General features: G+C 36.3%; 1 pseudogene; it reads right to left on the reverse strand.

The window, feature by feature from the left end:
* Positions 1-293: 293 nt before the first annotated feature.
* LOC142538731 (uncharacterized) lies at positions 294-26,977 on the reverse strand (annotated as a pseudogene).

Here is a 26,977-nt window from a genome sequence, read left to right on the forward strand (position 1 = left end):
GATCCCAATCCGGTGCCACCAACTCATATGCCTGCAAACAATCAGAGTTAAAGTCAAATGGTACATCTTTCATGAGTAGGGACGATAGAGGCTTAGCAATTTTAGAAAAATCTCTAATGAACCGCCGGTAGAACCCGACATGTCCTAGAAAACTTCTGACTCCCTTTATTGAAGTCGGTGGTGGTAAGTTCTTGATGACTTCCACTTTTGCTTTGTCCACGTCAATCCCTTGTTCCGAAATTTTGTGTCCTAGGACGATTCCTTCTTGTACCATGAAGTGTCACTTCTCCCAATTACATTAACTGGTTCGTCTCCTCGCACCTCCTCAACACGGAGATCAGATTCTGCAAACATTCATCAAACTTTGCACCAAAGATAGAAAAGTCGTCCATAAATATTTCAAGAAAGGTTTCAATCATATTATGGAATATAGCAATCATGCAGCGCTGAAATGTAGCAGGGGCATTACAAAGACCAAAGAGCTTACGACGGAAAGCAAAAGTTCCATAAGGACAAGTGAAGGTGGTTTTCTCTTGATCCTCAGGTGCAATAGTGATTTGATTATACCCCGAATACCCATCTAAAAAACAGTAAAACTCATGCCCCGCTAGTCTTTCCAACATCTGATCAATAAAAGGGAGGGCAAGGTGGTCCTTACGGGTGGCATCATTCAACTTCCTATAGTCAATACACACTCTCCACCCCGTAACAGTCCTCGTGGGAATAAATTCATTATTTTCATTAGTGATCACAGTAATCCCATCTTTCTTAGACACACACTGAATAGGACTTACCCATGCACTATCTTAAATAAGATATATAATACCTGCATCTAGAAGCTTGACAGTCTCAGTCTTCACTACCTCTTGCATCTTTGGATTGAGTCGTCTTTGAGGTTGCACGAGGGGTGAGTACTTTTCTTCCATCAAGATTTTGTGCATGCAGATTGATGGACTTATTCCCTTGATGTCTGCCACCTTCCAGGCAAATGTCTTTTTGTGCTCTTTGAGAACTTGCAACAATTTTCCCTCCATAACATCTGTCAAAGCTGCTGAAATAATGACAGGTAAAGTGTTATTCTCACCTAGGTATACGTACTTTAGGTGCGGAGGCAATGGCTTGAGCTCAAGCATCGGTGGTTCCTCGATGCTTGACTTGGAGGGGTCAAATCTCTTCGCTCTTCCAAACACCAATTTCATCCTCATTGTGCTTGGCATTTGCATCAGGGCATCAGCAAATGGAATATTAATGTGCAATTTCTTGAATACTTCTAAGAACTTTCCGAATTGCGCATCCAGTTTCGCCTTTTTTAATGCCGTAGGGAAAGGTGGAGGGATAACAATTTTAGATTGTGCAGTGGGTGCGGGTATAGATTTAGAAGACTTACCTATGGATGTGGCAGCCGCTCCCTCTCTTTGATCTTCTTTTTCTTTCTCTTCTTGTTCAAGCAATTTTCCTCTCCTCAACGCTATGGCTTTCACTTTCTCTTTCGGGTTAGTTTTTGTGTTGCTTGGCAAGGTGCCCGGTTCTCTGCTAGTGATTATTTTAGCCAACTGACCTATCTGATTCTCAAAGCCCTTTATTGATGCGTCCTGGTTCTAAATTCTAATCTCGGTGGCTGAGATGATCTTGGACATCATTTGCTCCAAACTATACTTATCACCTCAAGGCTCAGGTCGATACATCGGTTTCTTATTATATTTTTGTCCTCATTGAGGTCGATTCTGACTGCTTTGACCACCCCATGAGAATTTGGGGTGTTGCCTCCATCCAGGGTTATATGTATCCGAATAAAGATCATTCTTCGAAAGGTTTTGAATCCCCACTTGATTCACTGAAGCCTCTTCATTCACATAGAAAGGACCACTGTCTTGACAGTCCTTAATATAGTGTTCGCCTCCGCAATTTTTCACAAAATATCTCTTGAAGGTGCATCGTTGTCCCGTTTATGTTCAAGCTGTCTATTTTCCTGTTAAGTGCTTTTAACTGTGCCGTGACAGCCGAAAAATCAGTTACCTAGTGTACTCCTGCATTCTTTCTCTGATTGTTCCTCTCAGATTGAGAGTGATAGCTGCTAGCAGCTATCTCCTCCAGTAACTCATACCATTTTTCGACCGTTTTCCTCAACAGATTTCCACAGACCGTAGAATCTATCATGGTACGGTTAGAGGAAATTAAACCATAGTAAAAAGTTTGGACAACTAACACATGAGACAACTCATGATGTGTGCATCTTCGCAATAAGTCTTTGTAGCGCTCCCAAACCTCGTAGAGTGACTCCTGCTCTAATTGAGAGAAGGTGGTTACGTCTGCTCGCAGCTTCATGGTTTTTGATGGAGGAAAGTATTTCAAGAGGAATTCCTTGGCCATATCTTCCCAAGTTGTGATGGAACCTACAGGCAAACAATTCAACCAAGATTTAGCTTTGTCACGCAAAGAGAACGAAAATAAACGTAGTCTAACTACATCGTCAGAAACTCCATTACATTTAAAAGTGTCGCAAATTTCTAAAAAGTCGGCGATGTGAGTGTTTGGATCATCTAGCGCATTTTTCCTGAATTGGACAGTGTTCTGGATCATTTGAATTATGGATGGCTTGATCTCAAATTGGTTCGCCCTGACAGTTGGTCGCACTATGCTTGGACGTGCTCCATCAAGCGAAGGTTGTGCATATTCAAGCATGGGTATGCGCCTTGGTTCTTCGACCCTTAGATCTTCATGATGCTCTTCCTCATGTTTGTTCATGTTCATCATGTCTCTAAGCCTCTGTTGTCGCCTTCTTCTGCATAAGGTTCTTACCATCTCGGGATCGAATATCTCTAGTTCAGACTCTAGAGACCTTGGCATGCACGAGAGAGATAACTGCAAACAAATCGAAGGTGTCCAACAAAATTGTGGATTAACAGTCCCCGGAAACAGCGCCAAAAACTTGATCGAGCAAAACTTGCACTATAAAATCCTTGGTAAATTTGTAATATTTAAGCTCGAAATGATCGCAAGTGCACGATGTCAAGTAATAGTATAATGTACGAGAGTACAAGTATCGTTCCACTGGAGACTGTATTTTACAATTATTATTTTTAGTTATCAAATATTTAGCAACGAAATTTGAGTGATTATTTTCTACGACTATACTTAAATAAAAACTCAAAGGTAAATTTCAAGAATTAACTAATGAGATATATAATCTAGAATGGTTAATTAAGATTCAATTAAAAAATGAATTTGTTGGGAATTTCAGTTCACCTACCCCTCGTTATTTACTTAATTCATTCGATAATGATCTACGCTTCCGACGGGATTTCCTATTCAATTGAACATGCCCTCTCGAGCTATGCCAAACTAACTATACTCAATGAAGTAATTAAATTTCTTTAATTATTTATCAAGAGTGAATCGCATATCGATCTATGAAATCCTCTAGTTTTTGCCCTACCGGACTATGACTATCGGCGCGTATCCAATTTCATATGTCTATGTAAATTGTAAAGCAACGGACTATACTACTCGTTCCTATCACAAGTTATTCTCTCGAACTCACTCACGATATAAATTTTTTTATTAAAGTTAGCTACACTTTAACAACACGATAACACAATAGCATAGTCAAGAATAAACCAAAAATCGAAATATGAATTAACTAAATCAGTTTCGGGTAGAATCCCCTTAAATCCCAACAAATATTGTAAATTAGCTACTCGAACTCATAGTAAAAATAAACACCACAACGTTTAAATGATAAAAACTAAATTAGAAATACTATTCGTGACGAAAGTGCGAGGAACAGTGCCCGGAAATCTCGAAATCTTCAATCCAAGCGCAAAATCCTCTCTAAGGCTTGAGGTGGCTGCTGGATAGTGTCTGAAAATCCCCTTCCCAAACTCGTCCAAATTCTTACCATATCATCCTCCTCCAGAAAATTTGGGAAGAAATCGGCCAACAAATCTTTCCAAAATTAAGTGGCGCTCGAGGGTAAGATTCTACCGCCCGAGCGCCAACTTCTCTGTAAATTTGCTTGTTAAGTGCGGCACTCGCGCTTGGGCGGTAAGATTCTACCGCCTGAGCGCCAATTTCTCTGTAAATTCAGTCTTCATTATGCACATCTCGCGCCCGAGCGATAAGATTATACCGCCCGGGCACCGACTCTTCTGTCCCAGGCGCCTTGTAAGCAACACTCGCGCTTGAGCGGTAAGATTCTACCTCTCGGACGCGAGCTTTTCTGCTACTTTCTTGTGGCCTTCGCACTTTTGTCCCGATTTTGACTCTTCGGTCACTTTACCTGCAGATTCATCACGTATAAGTGAGACACTATCATATGCATAGGTTGATTGTAAAATGAACGAAATGTAAATGAAATGTATGCATGCACAATGCAAACACACACAAAACTAATGCAATAAAACACGTAAAAATGACACCTATCAAATATTCGGGTAAAATCCTTCAATTTCATGAAATCATATCATATATCATTTAATCATGCAATCATATCTTTAATCATTTAATAAATATCATGCAAGCATTTAAAATCAATTAAATAAAACAATTAAGTAATTAAAATAATTTGCATGCGTATGGTTTACATAAGTTGGTTTTTCGGACGTTACACGGTAATATTTTTGAAAATCAACCTAAATAAAATTTTTTATCTACTATCTAATGGGCCTATTATACCCATATTATTAGGCGTATGCCTTGTATCTTGTTATTTATATTAAAACTAGCCCAAAAACCCTAACCTATACACACAATAACACACGCCACTCACCTAGAAACCTACTAGGACTCTCCCATCAGCCGACACACACACACACACACACCAGCACGTTCCAAGGGGAAATTACGTGAGTTTTGGGAAGAAAATTCAGCAAGGTCCCTCTCCGCCAACGTTCCTCGCATCACAAGTCATTTTTAATGCGTAATAAACACAAAGGCATGCCTTAATCTTCTTTTACTCATCATTCACACTATATTATGTATGTTTAATCATGTGTGCATAAAAAATATGAATTCATTCATGTATTTTCCTTTTATGGCTTGTGCATACCAAAACTTTGATTTTTTTTTGAATTAAAACTTATGGTTATGTTGCACAAAGAGGGCTGCCATTGTAGGGCTCTTAGAAAGATGAATTACAGAGGGTTTAAGGGCCTAGAATAGACTGCATAAGGGTTGGATATTGAGGGTAGAAAAGCTGAACGAAAAATTGATTATATGGGAGTTAGGGTTTCGGCTACGGGTCCTTAGCGGGGCACGTCACTTAGATGTTGTAAGGGCACATCCAGGAGACCTAAGGGGATTGTATGATGGTCCTAGGGTGGCTGCATGAGGGATGGTTCGCAGGCAAGGGGTTGGGACGTAAGGCTTAGGCGCGCATGGCTAGGGGCGATCGGCTTTGAGGGCTGCGGATTCTAGGCTTGTTAAGCTCTGTCCAGCAGGTTCCCTAGGGTTCATTCAAGGTCCTAGGAAGGGTTAATAGGGGCTGACCGTGTTGGTTGAGGGCTAGGGCCGAATGGATGCATGGCAAGCTAGGCTAGATTTTCGAAAAAAATAGGGGAAAACTTCAGTTGCTGTTCTAGGCATGTTAGATGGTTTTAATGGACTTGATTTGGATTGTATATGGTATGGTTAGGCGTTATTAAGCTATGGTTCAAGTGTTGTAAGGATTGGTTAAGTTTTGAGTCGATTTGAGTTAAAACTGAGATGTACGTTTAAGTTTGAAAAAGAGATTAGCAAATTAGTCGAGGAGCTTAAGTTTATGTCTAAGAAATATTTACTGGTGTATTTTTAGGTGTTATGTTAAGTTTGGATGGATTTGGTTCGTCGTTTTAAATTCAAAAGATAAATTGAGAAAGTTGGGGTTTCAGGGGCAAAATGATCATTTTACACCTGAAAAATGTTAGACGCCCTAGCAGTGCCCTGAATATTGTAATGAATGTTAAAATGTTTATTTCAAAAGTTTATTGAATTTTATGATGAAACGTTAATGCTAAAAGACATGTTGCATGCTTGGTTTTAAAAAAATGATTTATATATGCATGAATTTTTATAAGTGATGGAAATATAAAAGGTTGAAGGAGGTGAATTGATTGTGACTAATACGATGATATAATGATATGTAAGGTCAAGGCTCAGTTGATGGGTGAAAGTGTCGCTGATATCCCCGCCACCATGGTTATACATAGATGGATTCATCGACCTACAGCTGATATGAATATCACAATTAAGTTTCTGAATTCAATAAAAAAAAGGTAAACGTGTACGTATATGATGAAAGGAAATAAGATATGATGAAAGGAAAAATTTTTAAGTTTATGTATGTTCATAAAAGCTATTTTTACTAAAAATATTTTCACTGTTGCTTGTGAATGTATATATATTATTTGCTATCATGGTTAAGGTTTTTTGAGTCTACTAGGTGTGGTCGATGCATGTGAGCATGTTGTTGATATTGGTGGAGGAATTGATGGTTGAACTAGCTAGACTGAAGGTGCACACAACCCGAGAACCATCACTAGTTTTTCGCAATTACGTTTATGATTTAAGTTTACTTAAAGATTTTATGACTTATGATGCTTTTGAGAGATTTTTTATGGATTAAGATGTTTATGTTTTATTTTGAAGAATGCTAAATTTAGGTTTTGTTGACGTTTACGATTTCATGTTTCGAATTGTGTTTTTGGGTTTTCAAATATTAGGTTGATTGGTTTATTTTAAATGATGCAAAATATTTATTTATATGCGTATGTGTTTGGTCGAAAGCTTAAGAAAGAAAAAAATTTATAAGAAAAACAAGTATTGCACGTTTCAAACACCTCCACTAGGCCGTAGCCATATTACGAAAAACATTAACTTAAGACTCTACACCTCAAGCTCATCTATTAGGCTCCTCTCTTAATAGAAAAAATATAAGCTTCATCTTCTTCACCTCTTAACACTCTACACCTCAAGCTTCTCTATTAGGCTCCTCCCTTAATAGAAAAAATATAAGCTTCATCCACCTCACTTCAACTCCTCTACCTAGGGTGAGCTTTGGTAGGAAAAATGTAACTTCTTACCAATTTTTTACCCTCATCACCTTTACTCCTCTGTAGGTAAAATATAACTTCTTAACTTCCACTACTCTAACGCCTCTACTAGGTCTTACCCATAGTAGAAAAATATAACTTTTTATACAAGTTATACTTGAAGCTCCCAAGATTTCGGAGCGAGATAAAATCACCACCCTCTTTATAGTAAAACAACATTCATTACTCGAGCATAAAAAATAACTTTCATTGAACTTCAAACAATTACAAAATTAGTAGTTCAAATCAAGGTACACCAATAGTTAACTTAAGAATAATGCTTCCTACTATGATAAAAGCCTTATCATGTGCATTCCCCAAGTAATAGGCTCAAGAATTAAGTTTATCCCCCCAGGCCCTATTCTACTACTTCAAGCTCTTCTTTCTCAAGTATTTGAAATCTTTTTCTCAGCCAGTGGAAACATACTTCTACCTTTTTTTATCATGTTAACCTCCACCCATGCCCTTTTTCCTTCCTCTCTCACCACTCCATCCTAGCATCGGCGTGCCATCCTTTGATTCCCAAGCAAGACCCCAACTTATCTTTTTACTGGAAACTTGACATTCTAATGATATGTAGAAGGATGGCTTTAAAGTTTTCATAGCCGGCCGACCCAAATCTCATTGTAGATGGTGGAGCATCTACCTGAGTAAAGCTCTCCATTTTGTTACCCTCATAGGATCACTTCCCATGGATACTAGAAGATCAATTTGGCCCGTCAATTGAATAGCATGACCCGTAAATCCATTTAAGGGTGTAGAGATTGGATCCAATTCAAATTCTTCATGTCTTCATAAGATCCAAAGTTCCTTTGAACAAGATGTTCACCGAACTTCCACTGTCAATAAATATTCCAGCTGCATAATAATTTGAAAATGTGCATGTCATCACTAAGGCATCATTATGCAAAGCCACAATACCAGGTATTCCAGCCCAAAGCTAATGATGGAACCCTGTGGTAAACTCAACTCTTTCGATATCTCAAAGTTTTCCAACCTCATCCCATGTACCTTACAAGCTCGCCTAGAGTCCCCATCAGAAGCACCTCCCGAAATCATATGAATCATACCTCTTGAAGGATTGTTAGCCTCGTCCATCCTCCTCCTTCGTTGGTCAGGTTATTGAGGATTCTAACCTTTCACCTCCCTTCTCGGCTTCTCCTCACTTTGATTTTCTCGTGGAGGGCATCGGACTTGCCTAGGGGGGAGGACTAACTCTTGGTTTGCCCCCCGATGTGGAGGCAACTTAGGTCCTTCCTAAATCCTTTGCGATCTTTCATGTCTCTGACCTCCTTCATCCACCACTATCACTTGATCCCAACTTGAGACCAAAAGGACATAAGATGAAAACTGCCCCTGACCTCATCTTCCATCTCTCCCACTCCCCGCTTCCTACCTCTCTTATCCGTACCTTCCACCTTACTACCTTCTTCTCTTTGTTCGATTCTCTTATGTCTTTGGGTTCAAGGTTCATGTATTACTCCACCCAAGCCAAAAGATCATCCTGCTCAACGGATGTTCTTGACCAATGATTTGAAAAAATTCTCCTTCTTTTAATCATTGGGTAAAGACACCGATCATAAAGTCAGGTGTAGCCTCTAGTATTTCTAGCGCTACATTGTTGAAGAAGCTGCTTCATTATGAACAAGCTTAGATAATTTTTCCGGCATCTCTTGCTACTAGCAAATAGGTGCAAGAAATCCATATCAAAATCTTCAAAGGACCTTATAGAATTTGGTTGTAGCATGTTAAACCATTGTTGAGCTGATTTCACCAACATACCCAGGAACACCTGCACCTAACGCCATCCGAGTATTGATGCAACAACACAACATTCTCAAATCTTCCCAAGTGTTCCTCAGGGTTGATACGCTCATCGTACTTTCCTATGGTTGATTGCCTAAAACTTGGTGGAATCTCTTCTTCTAAGATGTGATGGGGAAAAAGACTCTCTCTTTCATGTTGGAGCCATGTTCCCCAACCGCTGCCTCCACATTCTTATCTCTTTTCACATATCCTCCATCTTAGGATTCTCTCCACTTGGAAGCTCAAATCTGATGACCCCCCTCGACATTCTCATCATTTTCTTGCCGTTGATCATGATATTTGACAAATGTGGATTCCTGATTCTTCTTCATGGCCTCTTCTTTTGTTTTGGTAATGAATTAGCCTACATGCTCTAGCGTCAAGTTCCCGACAATCTTATTTGGAGGAGGCTCTTCGTGCCTCGACCGAGAGCGTGATGAATCTGAGTTGGTTCTTCTTCTCCATTTCATGCCTACCATCTCAACGTCATAGCTCAAATGTTCCCACAGACGACGTCAAGTGATACATAATAAAATTTGAGAGTCCTCGCATGAAATCCTAATCCAACCCAAGACCAAATCTTCAAGTCAAAAGCGAACCTGAAACCACACAATGAGTGTTAGAGGGGGCCGGGAGAGTGTCCAGACATAGCTCCTTTGATTCTCAAGTCAGAAACATAAATAAAAAAATATAAGAGCTAGAGCGTCCCTCGAAATGAAAGTAATGAATTACAAATAAATGTGGAAACCCAATATTTATAGAAGAAATGTAAAGACGACATGCGTGCACTTCTCTGAATATGGAACGCCATACTAGGGCAAGTGCAACGGTGAGCTCGCCCCTGGGGTGAGGCTCAGACTAGGAGCTCGCCCCTTGAGGCTCGACCTCCATGGGCAAGCTCCTCACCCTTGCTTCTCATCCACGTCCCATCTAATAGGCTCATCCCTGGCTCCTTAGCATATCATCGGCTCCCTAACTCCGAAGTTTATCCTCAGCTCCTTAGCACATCTTTGGTTCTCCACCTCCTTTCCCGCAACACCTCATAGCTGGTATCATTACTTGCCAACCTCCTATCTCACTTTCACCCCTACCACACTTCATATCTCATCTTCTCCCTTGTCATATCCTTTGGTTACAATTGACACAGCACCAAATCAAACTTTCCTTGCCTCGACCACCTTGGTGATGTTAGAGTAGATGCCCTGCAAGCCAACGGTTGGCTAGGGAATTTATTGACTCAAGTGAAATAAACAATCTTTATTTTAATATAATTTAAATTTTAATGGTTTCGTTATACTTTATCTATATACCCATGCAAACAGCATAGATAAAGTCCTTGATTATGCTTTAATACAAATGAATCGTAATTCGATGTTGAAACTCATTTGTAAACACTGCATATTCTAAATTCGTTCCTAGTCGATTCAGCCGCCTAAAACATGGATAAAGGTCGCTTGATCTCGAGACTAGCATCTGTTATGTTGTGTACTGCGTTTCTTGGTAAGGGCATAGAGATGTCCAAACGTACAGATGGGTAGTCATATGATGATTATACCGAACAACCCTCCCTCGGACTTTCCAAGTGGTTATCATTCATCGAGAGGATAAGTCCGTGGTTATGATTGTACACCATTAGTCCTTACGACCCGGGACAACACTAAGGCTCTATATGCTAGGGCTATGCTTTGACTCGTTTACCGGCTCCAGGAGAGTCATCAGGTGGTGAGGTTGGGCACAGCTCCGACACATATAGGAGCCAGTGCATTGTAATCGGGGATTCACCGCTCACCTACGGGTGTGGATATCCTATGTGATTTGATGTAATAATAGTGCATGAAATTCCTGGCCAGAGTATGAGATGTACGTTGGAGAAGGAGTTCTCCAATAGTACACGCGATGCCACTATTATAGTTATCACATAGTTATCGAATTAATATGCAACCCTCGATGAACCAATGGTTGCAGATTCAATCGGGATATATGAGATGAAGGGACCGTACTGTACGTTAATCATAATCGACTGGTTCTTGCAGGCTCTATCAGTGATACCTAGGGGGTCATGGGGCGATGCTACTAGACGCTCTTACCATGATCCGATGGCTGCAATCAGAAATGAGTTCTGACATTCTTGATCAAGGTGTTGATGAAAAGATTAGGGCTAACTAGGATAAGCCCGAATAAAGGATTATGTCCTGAATCACAAAGAGTTGTGAACCCACGGCTAGCTGTATCCATGAATCATTGAGGGTCACACAAGCACTGGATTGTTTGTTCCCGTTGAGATAATAAATTCAAGAAGTTGAATTTATATTATATAGTAAATTCAAGGAGTTGAATTTATGATAATTAAATTTTGAGAGAATAAATTCAAGGAGTTGAATTTATAAAATTTGAGAATTTAATTTATTAAACTCAAATGTTGGGTTTATTAAATATTAAATTTTGGAGGTGATAAAAATTCAAGGAGTTGAAGTTATAATTTAAATAATAAATTCCAATGTTGAATTTATAATGTATTTAATTTATTAAGCTCAAAAGTTGAGTTTATTAATTATTAAATTAAATATGGTGGATAATATGTTTAATGGGCTTGTAGGGGTACAAGTCCAACATATTAAATAATTAAAGTTTTAATGGGCTTTGATTAAATTAATTAAGCTAGTTTGACTAGCCCAATTAATTAAATCAAGCCCATTAATGTTAATTATGTAATTAGGCTATTATTTACTTATAAATAATACATGAAAAGAAAAACCCTAGCCTACCACCATTAAACTCACGTGAATCATCCTCCAAAGAAAAAAAAGGCCACCTTCTTTTGAGAAAGGTTTTTGAGTCATCTCTCAAATAATCTTCTCCTACGTTAAATCTCTTCCAATATTTTTAGTGCAATTTGGAATAGGATCATACAATTCAGTCGTGGACCTGATTAGAAGAAAAGAAAGGATTTCATCGAAGAAAGTTCGTAGGGAATCAACAAGAGCTAATCCGTTTATACCGGATTAGTTGGAGCCACATGATTAATTCACAAAGGTATAATTTCTGACATCCTATGAATGTTTATAATAAAATCATACGTGCGCCCAAAGAAAAACACATATTGAATGTCAAGATCTAAAATTTTTAAAACTTCCGCTGCGATTGGTCGTGTAGAAAACCGAGATCCAACAGTGGTATCAGAGCCATGGTTTTTCTAGATCGTATGGTTTTGATATTGAATAATTTATTTCTAACCACACAAGAAAATTTTTCAGAAAATTGATGCACCATAAAATTATTTTTTTTCTGAAAACAAAAAAAAAATTTGTTTCTGCCCGAAACTGTTCCGGGCAACCCGTGCGCGCAGGGTCGCGCACGGGTGCCCTCAGCGTGCGCGCACGGCCAGCGCGCAGAGACGCGCGCGCGCATATTCAGCGCGTCGGGCGGCGCAGCGTGCTGAGTGTCCGCACGCGTGCGCCGCCAGCATCGCGAAGCAATGGGATTGGGTAGTTGGGTACAACATGCATTCAATACAAACTAAGGTTCAACAGCTAAATATCAAGTGTTCAAACCCTATCTAAAATAAAGTCTGTAGTCTTCACTCTATCAAGATCTCTCTTCATCTCTTCGACCCTGATCCTGCCCCACCTGTTACCATGCACACATACAGACACGACAACAGCCGGATAATTCCGGTGAGAATATAATCCCAGTATAAATCAACGAACATGCAATCATATAATCAATACAAAGCATGCAACAGATATCAGATATATATATCAAAATCTGGAAATAAAATCAATATGATGATGTCAATCCGACTCGTGACTCCACGTCTCAGACTAGACTCAATCCTAGTCTAGGGATCCCGGTTTCCAGACGTTGGCATTCCATATCGACCATCAGTAATAGAAGAAACTCCGATTCTATCCACGCCGATATAACCAAACATCCAGTGTCTTGACCTATCCGTCACAAACTTTGGCACTATCGCCGATTCACTATCCTGTGACATCGTGCAATGTGCCCGTGGCGATCCACCACTATCAGGCACTTCTGTCACAAGATCACTCGTCTAATACTCGTCTAATACATGCTTTCTATAAATCAATAGAACAAGCATATTAATTCAAAACAATGCATACAATAACAATAAGTATGTGATTTAGGGAAACTCAAGTATATCCTACTCGAGTCGTTCTCCCAATACCACATTGACTTATATTTTTCTTTCGTAGTCTCGGTCTGACGAACTGGAAGTTCTGAATTCAAGACTGTCTCTATCAATCTGAAATGACATATCGAGAATCATAATATCAACATTCCATTATCAATTCAACACTGAATCTGATCAATCTGAAATTTAATTCAAAATCAACGGCATAACGGAACAATCTGAATATTCCCGTCAATACAACCTCAACAGATATTAATTACAAATCATAACCCATATCCAATATAGTCTGTAATCAATTCATAGTTCAAATCTGTCCAATTTCAATCGATATAATCAGAAATTCATAACAATTCCATAATCAATCTTTTCTTCGATCCGACTTCGATTATGCAATGTCTAGTATTCCCAGAACACATCATAATGATCAAATAATAATTCTCCCAATACATAAATTTCAAACCATATTAGAAAGTAAAGAAACTTACATTCTTGTGTAGTAGGTGACGAGAGGAGCACAGAACCGTGTTCGGATAGAAATTCTGATGGCCGAATCATGCATAAATAGATTTCTAAGATCACAAGGAATTTGAGCACTTCTTTGGAGCTGTTCTCGATTTTCTTTGCTGAAGAATGAATTGGAGATTGTGATATATGTATCAAGTTGTATGGTGGTGACAAGTGTCCCACTCAATCCAATATTGCACTTTAGCCCCTGAATTCTTCACTATTTACAATTTGGTCCTCAAAACTCTTTTTAATTCCATTTCAATCCTAATTAATTACAAAAATCGTGGAATTTAATTCATCATTCCAAAATTCGAAAATTAAATAATCTCGGATTAAAATGATATAATCTCAGGCCTTACAGCCGGAAAGTTGTGACTTCCACCGGACATATGATGTGAATTGAGTGGAACTCCCATGACTTCGGCTCATATTATTGGGGGAACTCATGGCGACCGTCTACAACAATTCAATATTGATGGGTAGGTTTGACACGCGAAAATAAACGACGTCATATTATTGGGTCCTTATTAAATGTGAGGCAAAACACGCGGAGGTTGTATAGGGATGCAATTGGATTCTACCTTTTAGAAATTATAATTGGCTGATATTATTCGTGATTATAATTGGCTAATTGGACTCTACGTGCCCAATAAGGAAATACGATTTCCCTTTTTCATCAGAGGGTGGTGGAAATGTCAAAATAGTGGGAGAGAGATTTATAAAATAAAATCCATATTTTATATCTTAAAATTATTTTAAAATAATCAGCAACCATTATTCTGTTTCCGTATCAGTATATTTTCGATTTTGTCACGTAATCCATTTTGATTATTAACAAGCTAATCGAATCTATTTTTCAAGACTGGTTGGGAAAATTGTTCTAAATTCGGAGAAAATGATATACACACTAATGTCAGTCATGCTGAACTGACAATGCATGCAAGATGGTGGGACCATAGTGTACAAGCTAAAGTGTAATATGCTCGCTTTTATGTCAAATGAACTGTAGGGACAGTTTGAGGAAATGTTGAATGTTGCTGACATTCGAATAATCATGCAAGAGTTGCATGGTACATGAAACTCGTACAGTGATGAACATCATTTTAAAAGTTCATGACTACATGCATGCAAGATGGGGCACTGGCCCATGAGCATGGTGTACGTATGACTGTGCTTATTGAGAATATGGTGAGCCTGGAATATGTGATTCCTAACGAGTTAATTAATAACATCAATTTGTTGTCTTTCTCTTCCTCATTTGACGGGGTTATGGTGAACTTCAAGTTTAATAAGATATTTGATAGCCTTGAAGAGCTAGTCAATATGCTTATAACTTATGAGATCACCATAAAATAAGAAAAATTGTTGTTTTTATAATGAGTCTTTCGTCAGACGAAAAATGACCCACAAGGTAAGGGAAAGAAATGTTCTGCCCCGCACAAGAAAAACAATCCCAATAAGAGGCAAACTCTGAGAGACACTTAAAAGACCTACAAAGCCCGATAAGTTAGAACATATTTATTTCACTGCAAGAAGTCCGGACATAAGAAATTATATGTGCCAGAAATGTTCTGGAAATGATAAGTGAATGTCCAAGTAAACTTGATTTCAACAACAAACAAAAGAAAGTTAGATGATCCAAATCCCACACAAATATGGCACGCTAGACTATGTCACATTTCTCAAAGAAGGATGTACAAGCTAGTGGGAGAATGCATGTTTGACTTGTCAGACATAAATACTCTACTTACCCGTGAGTCCTGTCTGAAAGGAAAAATGACCAAGACTCCATTCGATGGAAACGTAGAACGTGCACATGGTCTACTGGATTTGATCCACACAGACGTTTGTGGCCCGCTAAGTGTTAGCACAAAATTTGTGCATTCCTATTTCATTACCTTTACTGATGACCATTCGAGGTATGGGTACGTTTATTTGATGAAACACAAATCTGAAGCATTTGAAAAGTTCAAAGAATTCAGATCTGAAGTAGAAAATCAGCTTGAAAGAAGTATTAAGGCACTTCGATCTGATCGAGGTGGAGAATACTTAAGTGCTGAATTTTTGGGTTATCTAAAAGAGAATGGGATTCTCTCACAGTGGACTCCACCAGCAACACCACAATTGAATGGTGTCTCTGAACGTCGAAATCGAACCTTGATGTACATGGTTCGATCTATGATGGGATTCACTGAATTGCCTATATCGTTTTGGGTCTTTGTGCTTGAAACGGCGGCAATGTTGTTGAATAATGTCCATACAAAAGCAGTGGATAAAATACCATATGAGATATGGATGGGTAAAACTCCCAAATATTCTTACATGAGAATATGGGGATGTCCTGCTTACGTGAAGCAGACAGTGGGAGACAAATTGGATAGTAGATCCACTTTGTGCTACTTTGTAGGATATCCAAAGAATTCTGTTGGATATTACTTCTATCATCCCAATGAAACAAAAGTGCTTGTTTCAAGAAATGCCACCTTTTTGGAAAGGGAATTTCTATTAGATAGAAAAGGCAAGATAATAGAACTTGAAGAAATTAAAGATACTCCCTCAACTATAGAAGTTGAACCCATTTCCCAAGAACCATTAGTTGAAGTACAAGCTTCTAGAAGGTCTGATATGGTTATTAGACCACCTGCAAGATATACGCTTCTTCATGAACAAGGCCATGATGAGTCTTGTGTTGGATGTGATCCAATGAATTTCAAAGAAGCAATATCTGATACTGATTCAACCAAATGGCTTGAAGCCATGCAGTCAGAAATGGACTCTATGTATTCAAACCAAGTCTAGACATTAGTTGATCCACTTGAGGGAATCGTTCCCATAGGATGCAAATGGATCTACAAAATAAAGCTTGGGGCGAATGGGAAGGTAGTGACCTTCAAAGCAAGATTGCTTGGAAAATGTTATACTCAAAGGTAAGGAGTTGTCTATGAGAAAACTTTTTCACTAGTTGCTATGTTTAAGTCCATTAGAATACTACTAGCCATAGCAACATAGTATGACTATGAGATATGGCAAATGGATGTAAAGACTGCATTCCTCAATGGAGACATCAAAGAGGAAATTGATATGTCTCAACCTGAGGGATACACATCAGTGGGAAGTGAGCATAATGTATGCAAACTTCAGAAATCAATATATGGTCTCAAGCAGGCATCAAGAAGTTGGAACCTCAGATTTGATAGCACTATCAAAGAGTTTGGTTTTGCTAAGAATCCTGAGGAACCGTGTGTGTACAAGAAAGTTAATGGGAGTGCAGTGACATTCCTAGTACTTTTTGTTGATGATATCCTGCTCATTGGGAATGATGTAGGATTACTGCAATCAACTAAAGTATGGTTAGCCAGTAAATTCTCCATGAAAGATATGGGTGAAGCATCCTACATATTGGGAATACAAATCTATAGAGATAGATCAAAGAGGATGCTCGGACTCACCCAAACCACTTATATCGATACCATTCTAAAGCAATTCTCTATGGAAGAGTCCAAGAGAGGATACTTACAATTGTGTCATGGTGTTACTCTATCTAAAGCTTTGTGTCCCAAAACTGATGAAGAGATAGAAATGATGACACGTATTCCATATGCGTCAGCCATTGGTAGTATCATGTATGGTGTGATATAGACACGTCTTGACATTGCTTATGCTTTGAGTGTTACAAGCAGATATCAGGCGAACCCTGATCCACTACATTGGAAGGCCGTGAAAGATATTCTTAAGTACTTGAGAAGAACTAAGAACTTGTTCATGGTCTATGGGGGTGGAAAATTAAAATTGGAAGGCTACACTGATTCTAGCTTCCAATGTTACGTAGATGATTCGAAATCGACATCTGGCTTTGTATTCAAGCTTAATGGTGCGGCTGCCTCTTGGAAAGGTTCCAAGAAAGACACCGTTGCGGATTCCACTACTGAAGTTGAATACATTGTTGCATCTGATGCAGCAAAAGAGGTAGTTTGGATGAGGAATTTTGTCCAAGAGTTGGGTGTTATTCCTAATGGAGTTGATCCAGTCCCGTTGTACTGGGACAACACTGGTGCCATTGCGCAAGCAAAGGAACCAATGTCTCATCAGCGATCCAAACATGTACTGAGGAAGTTCCACATCATACGGGAGATTGTGGGAAGAGGAGACATATCAGTCGAAAGAGTCCCCTCTGCAGATAATGTTGCTGATCCACTTACAAAGCCCTTGACAGGACCATTGTTTGAGAAGCATCGCGAAGCAATGGGATTGGGTAGTTGGCTCTAGGGCAAGTGGGAGATTGTTAGAGTAGATGCCCTGCAAGCAACTGGTTGGCTAGGGAATTTATTGACTCAAGTGAAATAAATAATCTTTATTTTAATATAATTTAACTTTTAATGGTTTCGTTATACTTTATCTGTATACCCATGCAAACAACATAGATAAATTCCTTGATTATGCTTTAATACAAATGAATCGTAATTCGATGTTGAAACTCATTTGTAAACACTGCATATTCTAAATTAGTTCCTAGTCGATTCAGCTGCCTAAAACATGGATAAAGGTCGCTTGAGCTCGAGACTAGCATCTGTGATGTTGTGTATTGCGTTTCTTGGTAAGGGCATAGAGATGTCCAAACATACAGATGGATAAGTCATATGATGATTATACCGAACAACCCTCCCTCGGACTTTCCAAGTGGTTATCATTCATCGAGAGGATAAGTCTGTGGTTATGATTTGTTGCGACTTTGATTGTTGCACTCCCAAGAGCAGGTTGTCCACAAGTAGTATAATCCGGTGAGTCCGAATATCGTATCCACATAGAAGCTAAGGTAATTACAGGTCCACTACAATGTCTTTTTATTTTTATTTTTTTTTAGTTGTTTGAATATTTAATTTGTAATTTTTAATTGTTCAATTTTTAATTAAGTAGTTGAGATTAAAGGATCCACTCTTGGTATTTTAATAAAGTTAACATTAACGAACATTATTGAAATCCACTTAATAAAATGGTTCCAATATATTAAATAATCATATTTATATTATGTTATATATTATTATCTTATAAGTATATAATATATACCAAAACTTATAAATATTGTCAAGTATTTATTGTGCTATATATATTTATAAACACTAACTCATGGTTCCCACTTTAAATGGTTGGTAAAACCAAACAAACATTTAAATGGTACCGATAAATTAATACTATGATATATTCATATATAATAAATCAAGGAATCCAATTTAAATGGTTGGTAAAACCAAACTAACATTTAAATGGTTCCAAGAATTTAATATTATAATATATTTATATATAATAAATCAAGGCATCCACTTTAAATGGTTGGTAATACCAAACTAACATTTAAATGGTTCCAAGAATTTAGTGTAACATATAGCAACAATGAATCAAAACTCCCACTTATAAGTAGGGTATAAAAATGCTTAAAGAAATAAATATAACATAAACAATAAATAATGATTAAATAATATAAAACATAGATTCTTACCTTGTAGTAACCTTATTATCATGCCAAGAGTTTCACCTTTTCATCTCAACTTTAGGAAGTTAGCTATTCATTATTCAAAGTGTAAAACTTTGAATATGAATTTAACATGCTAATTATATTTAAATGAAGAAATAAAGGAAAAATATAGAGAGAAATATTATGAACTCAAAGGTTTGTTCATAGAATGAGGGATATCCCAATACATTACAATGCACCCCTATTTATAGCCAAATTGGGGGAGACAACCACAAATAAAATATTATTTTTTTACACATAAGTCTTCATTGGTGTTCCAAGATATTATATTATATTACACATCACTATTGAAAATCTTCTTCTCCAAATTTGCTTCTTCACATAAAAAAAACATGTGGATAATTGAGTTGTCTAGTTGTGGTATTTTTTTCAAACCATTTGATCAAGTAATTTGAGAGATATCGTCAAAATACTAGAGCATGGTAAAATTGTCACTCCTTTGGTAACTTTATTTGTTGCTTAATTTGATCCCAATTGTGAGAGAATTTTTATCTCATGCTTGCCACCAATATTGTAGATATTAACATCAACTTTCTACAGGTCCAAGAATCATCTTAATCCCATTTGCAACGCCAAGTTTATTCTTGTTTTATCGAACCTGTAAAAAATAGTAAAAACTTATAATTACACAACAACTTATATTTTATACAATTTATTATAAAACATATAATACTTAAACATTTAATAAAACAAAAACTATATATTTATATTATAAAACATTTAATTAATGTACAATTTTTATGTTTATCACACCTCCAAACCGACTTATTGCTAGTCCCTAGCAATTTAAGCGTTAATAGCAATACAAAACATATTGATTAATTTAAATAGAAATGTAATCAAAACTATCTAAGTGTTTAAATTAAATTTGAAAACTGTCAAAGTTATATCAAGATCATCATAATTATAATTTATGAAATAATTTGAGATGATCAATTCAAAACTTATTTTAGGTAGTTAAATGTACAAGGCCTTCAGAAATTCCTAGTAAGAGTCTCAACTCCATATCCTCACAGGTTAATAAATGTTTTAATTTATGGCAACGATTTCTCTCATGGAGTTGAAATACAGATAAATGCTCAGAAAAATGGTTTACAGAATGCAGAAAGACAAACGAGCCAAACTAATCAAAAGATAGAAAATCCATTGATTCAAAATCTAGTTGTTCTTATTATATATTTTTTCCTGATATATATATATATATATATATATATATATTTTCATAATATCATGGAATCAGACTAAGTTTATGCTTCTTGACCACATATTTATTTAATTTGTACAATAAATTTCTCTCTTTTTTGTTTTTTTGTTTTTTTTTTATGAGAGATATATGGCTCGTAGCATATAACTTAAAAATTACATAGATCTTCAATATCTTTCTTTTTGTATTTTTCTCCCTTTTTTTTTCAGGAAATATCATTTTTTTTCTTCAAAATAAGAACTCAAGATCTAAACAATAGATAGTCTCTCTCATGATCAATAAAGGCTCGAAAGCTGTTTACTCAGTCCTCTCCACTCACTCACAAAATATGTGTGAGTTTAAATTTTAGGCACTCTTATAAGGTATATCTTGGGCCATATACTTTAATACCTGATTTTATCACAATGGTTAATCACTCAAAAAGATTTCATAAATCATATTTTTATATTGATCAAAATATTAAAATTGACTTTTTTTCAAATAAAAATTTAAACATTCTTAAATAGATTAATGCATGTTCTAATTTAAATCTTTCAAACATGTAATGTATGACATTTTTGCAAAAACTACTAAGATACAAACAATAAACATGATTTTATTTTAAAATAATATATATTATTTTTTAAAAAAAAAAATTTTTAATAAGTTTGTTCTCCCCCAATCAGAATATGACATTGTCCCTAATGTCAAAATAACTATTAATAAAGAGTACATAATGAAAGAGATATCACCTGGAATTTTATTGAAGATAACAAACTGAAACAAACGCAAATCAATCCACGACTTTTGAATCAATGATCCAACTTCCTTTTCTTACTGCTTGATTGTGACCAATTGATCTTTGTTATCATCGGATCAGGCTTATGAACAAAAGTTTCCAAATCATCAATTAATTGGTCGGCAGTCGAAGCACATATGAGCATCCGTCGTGAATTTTCTGAAATGAAATTAATTTTCCTCTGGTTTTACGTCCAGAAACGACTTCAACGCCTTCTATGAGTCGAGGATATGCTTCCCATCCAATTTTCTTATAAATTGGCAAACAGGGTCTTTTTTAGTCGGATTCCCAAGACTATGACGCTCATCTTGGAATTGTTTCCATAAACGGAGAAGTTCAATATGCACATGTCCACTAGAATGCGTCTCAAGAGTCAATAAGACGTTATCTAAAGACTCCTTACTCAGCCCATTCTTAATGAAACCAATTTTATCTTCTCTGTTATTGGAAACACATCCCAAAGATCTGCATCGTTTGTCACAAGTCCATCTTGCACACTTATGACAAACCCCTAAACTTTTGGCCCTTCGTTTTTTTGCATAAGTGCTTTTTCCTAATCCAGGCAAATACCGAATGAGCAATGATTGTGGAAATTCTCCTCTTAATCGGACCTTAGCTTCTATTACAAGACAAATATCTTCTGGAATTCCTTTTTGCATTAGCAATCTCAATCTTTCACACCTTCCTGCATAAATTTTTCTTAGAACATTTTCAGAAACAGAGGGAAAATATTTACAAATTTTTGAGAGAATTTCATCCATTTTGAAAAGAAATGAAATGATTTTTTTTTTATTTTTGTATCAGCAATTGTGGGAAACTGATTTAACCGACTATGAGAGTCACGGAGTACCGTTATCCGCCATTTAACCGAGAAAATAAAAAGATTAGGAAAACCTGAAATAAAAACAAACTTAAATGCAACACCGAAAAAATAAAAGAAATCAAGGATCAGAAAGGGAAATAAACTTTTCTTGAAAGATTTCATTTTCTAAAAATGGTTTAAGCCTTTGTCCATTTACTTTAAAAATATCACCATTTTTAGGATTTTCAATATCCACAGCTCCATAAGTATACACATGTTTTACAACATATGGGCCTGTCCATCTTGATCGTAATTTTCCTGGGAATATGTGAAGTCGAGAATTATAAAGCAAAACTTTTTTACCAATCTCAAAAGATTTTCTAAGAATTGTTTTATCATGAAATGATTTGATTTTTGCTTTATAAATCCTTGAATTCTCATACGCGTTTTTTCTGAGTTCATCAAGTTCATTAAGTTGCAATTTACGCAATTTGTTGGCATCATCCATACTTGAATTTAAAGTTTTGATCGCCCAATAAGCTTTATGTTCCAATTCCACAGGCAAATGACAATGTTTTCCATAAACCAACCTATATGGAGACATATTCAATGATGTTTTAAAAGCTGTTCGATATGCCCAAAGTGCATCATTAAGTCGCAGAGACCAATCTTTTCTATTTGAGTTAACAGTTTTTTCCAAAATTTGCTTTATCTCCCTATTAGCTAATTCAACTTGTCCATTTGTTTGAGGATGATACGGAGTAGTTACTTTATGAGTAATACCATATTTTTTCATTAATGAAGCAAATGGTTTATTAACAAAGTGAGTTCTCCCATCACTTATCATGGCTCGAAGAATTTCAAATCTACTAAAAATATTTTCTTTTAAAAATTTGATGACGATTTTATGATCATTTTTTCGACATGAAATTGCCTCTATCCATTTGGAAACATAATCAACTGCAACTAAAATATACAAATATCCAAACGACGATAGAAAAGGTCTCATAAAATCAATTCCCCAACAGTCAAAGATTTCAATTTCAAAGATAGGATTCAAAGGCATCATGTTTCTTTTTGAAATCACACCCAATTTTTGACAATTTTCACAGATCTTGCAGATTTCGTGGGTGTCTTTAAACAAATTGGGCCAATAAAATCCACACTGCAAGATTTTTGCAGCCGTTTTCTTTGAAGAAAAATGTCCTCCGCATGCTTCTGAATGACAAAATTTAATGACACTACTTACCTCATTGTCGGGTATGCAACGTCGAAAAATTTGATCTGGACAATACTTGAACAGATACGGATCATCCCAATAAAAGTTTTTTACCTCATTCAAAAATTTTCTTTTATCTTGGGAACTCTATTGCGGTGGCATTTTTCATGTCACAAGAAAATTTACTATGTTAGCAAACCAAGGTGTAGTAGTAACTGAAAATAGATGTTCATCAGGAAAATTATCGCTAATTGGTGTCATTTCGCAAGATGATCCTGTTACTAGTCTCGATAAATGATCGGCTACGACATTCTCGGTTCCTTTTTTATCTTTGATCACAATGTCAAATTCTTGGAGTAACAAAATCCATCGTATCAGTCGTGGCTTTGCATCCTGTTTGGTCAACAAATATCTAATAGCAGAATGATCAGTAAACACAATAGTCGTTGATCCAATCAAATAAGAACGAAATTTATCTAATGCAAATATTACAGCAAGTAGTTCTTTTTCAGTTGTGGAGTAGTTCATTTGAGCATTGTTTAAAGTTCTACTTGCATAATATATCACATAAGGCTTACCGTTTCTTCTTTGACCCAGTACTGCACCGACTGCATAATCACTCGCATCGCACATGATTTCAAATGGTAAAGACCAATCAGGAGGTTGCATGATAGGAGCTGATGTTAAATGTCGAATAATTTTATTAAAAGCATTTTGACATTCTTGAGTCCACTCAAATGCAGTGTCTTTTGTTAAGAGGTTACAAATGGGTTTAGAGATTAAACTAAAGTCCTTTATAAACCTCCTATAAAATCCAGCATGTCCCAAAAATGAGCGAATTTCTTTAATGGTTTTTGGAGGGGGTAAATTGGCAATGACATCAACTTTTGCTTTATCAACTTCAATTCCATGAGATGACACGACATATCCCAAAACAATTCCAGAAGTAATCATGTAATGACATTTTTCTCAATTTAAAATAAGACATTTTTCCTCGCATATTTTTAAAACTTTTTCCAAATTTTCAAGACAATTATCAAATATATTCCCAAAGACAGTTAAATCATCCATGAAAATTTCCAAACAATTTTCAACCATGTCGCAAAAAATACTTAGCATACATCTTTGAAATGTTGCTGGGGCATTGCATAAACCAAATGGCATCCTTCTGAATGCCAATGTTCCAAAAGGACATGTGAATGTAGTTTTTTCTTGATCTTCGAGTGCAATGGGAATTTGATAATAACCTGAATATCCATCAAGAAAACAGTAGTATGGATGACCTGCTACTCTTTCTAAAATTTGATCCAAAAATGGCAATGAAAAATGATCTTTTCTAGTGGCGTCATTTAATTTTCTATAATCAATACACATCCACCAACTAGATGGGACTCGACTTGTTAACAATTCACCTTTTTCATTTTTTATCACTGTGATGCCAGATTTTTTTGGAACTACTTGTGTTGGGCTTACCCACTTACTATCAGAAATAGGGTAGATAATCCCAACATCAAGTAGTTTGAGAACTTCAGTTTTCACAACATCTTTCATGTGTGGATTTAATCTCATTTGTGGTTGTTGAGATGTTTTAGCATTTTCTTCTAAATGAATTTTGTGTGTGCAAATTAGTGGATTAATGTCCTTGAGATCTTTTAGTGTCCAACCAATTGCATTTTTATGTCTTTTAAGCATATCAACTAATTTACCTTCTTGATCACTTTCTAGTTTGGAAGAAATTACCACCGGATATGTTTCATCTTCTCCAAGAAATGCATACTTCAATTCTTCTAGGCAAGGGTTTTAACTCCAATATGGGTGGTTCGTCTTTGTTCTCATATTTGGCATCAAATTCTTTCTCTGATCCTGGTAACGCGTGATACCTGATAAAATCATCAAGATCAATTTCAATATTTTCTTTAACAGTTTCAATTGAACAAATATCTAATTGATCACGAGTACTCCCTTCTTGAATGTTTTCTTCCACAAGAGTTTCAATAAGATTTTCATCTTCACTTTCATCTCCTTTGTCATGTGGTTGCTTACAAATATTAAAAACATTGAGCTCCAAGGTCATGTTACCAAATGACAACTTCATTATTTCATTCCTGCAATTTATAAGAGAATTAGAAGTTGCTAAAAATGGACGACCCAGAATTACAGGAATTGCATTACAAACTTCGATAGGTTGTGTATCTAAAACTATGAAATCAACAGGATATACAAAGTTATCAACTTGGACCAATACGTCTTCTACCATACCTCTTGGCATTTTAACAGATCTATCGGCAAGTAAAAGTGTTACCGAAGTAGATTTTAACTCTCCTAGATTGAGTTCTTGATAAACTGAATATGGAAGTAAATTCACACTAGCTCCAAGATCAAGCAAGGCTTTTTTAATCTTTCGTTCTCCAATAATACATGAAATAGTAGGACAACCAGGGTCTTTGTATTTCAAAGTATTATTATTTTGAATGATTGCACTTACTTGTTCGGCTAATTCTTTTTCACATTCAATTTTCTTTTCACAGTGCACAAGTTTTTCAAAAATTTGGCATATGATGGTACCTGTTTTATTGCATCTAATAAAGGAATATTAACTTTTACTTGTTTAAAAATATCATATATATCAGAATTCAAATTTGATTTTTTTGTATTTTTCAATGCATGAGGGAATGGTGGTGACACTGTCTGTTGAACCTCCCCTTCGCAAGTTATGGGTTCCACTTCCTTACCCTTTGGAGTTGATTTATCATCATCTTCACAAGGTTCAAGAATGGATTTTTCCACAACCTTACCACTTCGAAGGGTAATAACAGATTTTACCTGATCCATCGATTGAGTTCCAGAAGTTCCAGTTTGTGAATGATGATCTTTGGGATTAGGCAGAGGTTGTGAAGGAAATTTACCTTTTTCATGAACATTAAGTGCAGATGCAAATTTAGCAAGAGTATCTTTCAAATCTGTCATGGTTTGAGCAGTTTGAGTATTGATAGACTCTTGCTTTGCAATGAAAGAATTCAATGTATCTTCCAAATTTCTTTTAGGTGGAGGAACATAAGGTGCATAATTTTGAAAATTTTGTTGATTTTGGAAATGTGGTTGTGAAAATTGTGCTGCATTATCATTCCTCCAACAAAAATTTGGATGATTTCGCCAACCTGGATTGTAATTTTGAGAAAATGGTTCAAAATTTGGCCTTTTGAAATTGTTTAAAACATTGGCTTGTTCATGGAGACATTCTTTAAAAGAGGGCAAAGTGGGACAATCTTTTGTAAAATGATCACTTGTATCACAGATGTGACACACAATTTCTTGAACAGATTTTAATTGACCATTCTTTTTCAATTCAAGTGCCTCAACTTTTCTTGCCAAAGAGGTAAATCTAGCTTGAAGATCATGTTCATCTTTGAGAGTGTACATACATCCACTAGATGTAGGAGATTGAATCTATTTTGATGGTTCGATTGTACCTATAGTGTCCCAATTTTGAGCATTTTCAGCTAATGAATCGAGATACTCAATTGCCTCATTTGGATCTTTATCTTCAAATGTTCCATTACACATAAATTCAACCATTTGCCTATCTTTAGGTGTTAAGCCTTCATAAAATTGAGAAACAACTCTCCAAATTTCAAAACCATGATGTGGACAAAGATTAAGCAATTCTTTGTATCTATCCCAACACTGATAAAAAGTTTCTCCTTGTTTTTGAGTGAAAGTGATGATTTGCCTTTTGAAAGAATTTGTTCTATGAGATGGAAAAAACTTTTTCAAAAATTGTTGTTGCAATTCATCCCAAGTTCGAATGGATCCCGATCTAAGATTTTGTAGCCAAGTTTTAGCTTTATCTTTTAAAGAAAAAGGAAAAAGCTTAAGTCGAATGGTGTTCATGCTACAATTTAGATCAT

The sequence above is a fragment of the Primulina tabacum genome, chromosome 3 (assembly GCF_025594145.1).
Source record: "Primulina tabacum isolate GXHZ01 chromosome 3, ASM2559414v2, whole genome shotgun sequence".
Taxonomy (NCBI): Eukaryota; Viridiplantae; Streptophyta; class Magnoliopsida; order Lamiales; family Gesneriaceae; genus Primulina; species Primulina tabacum.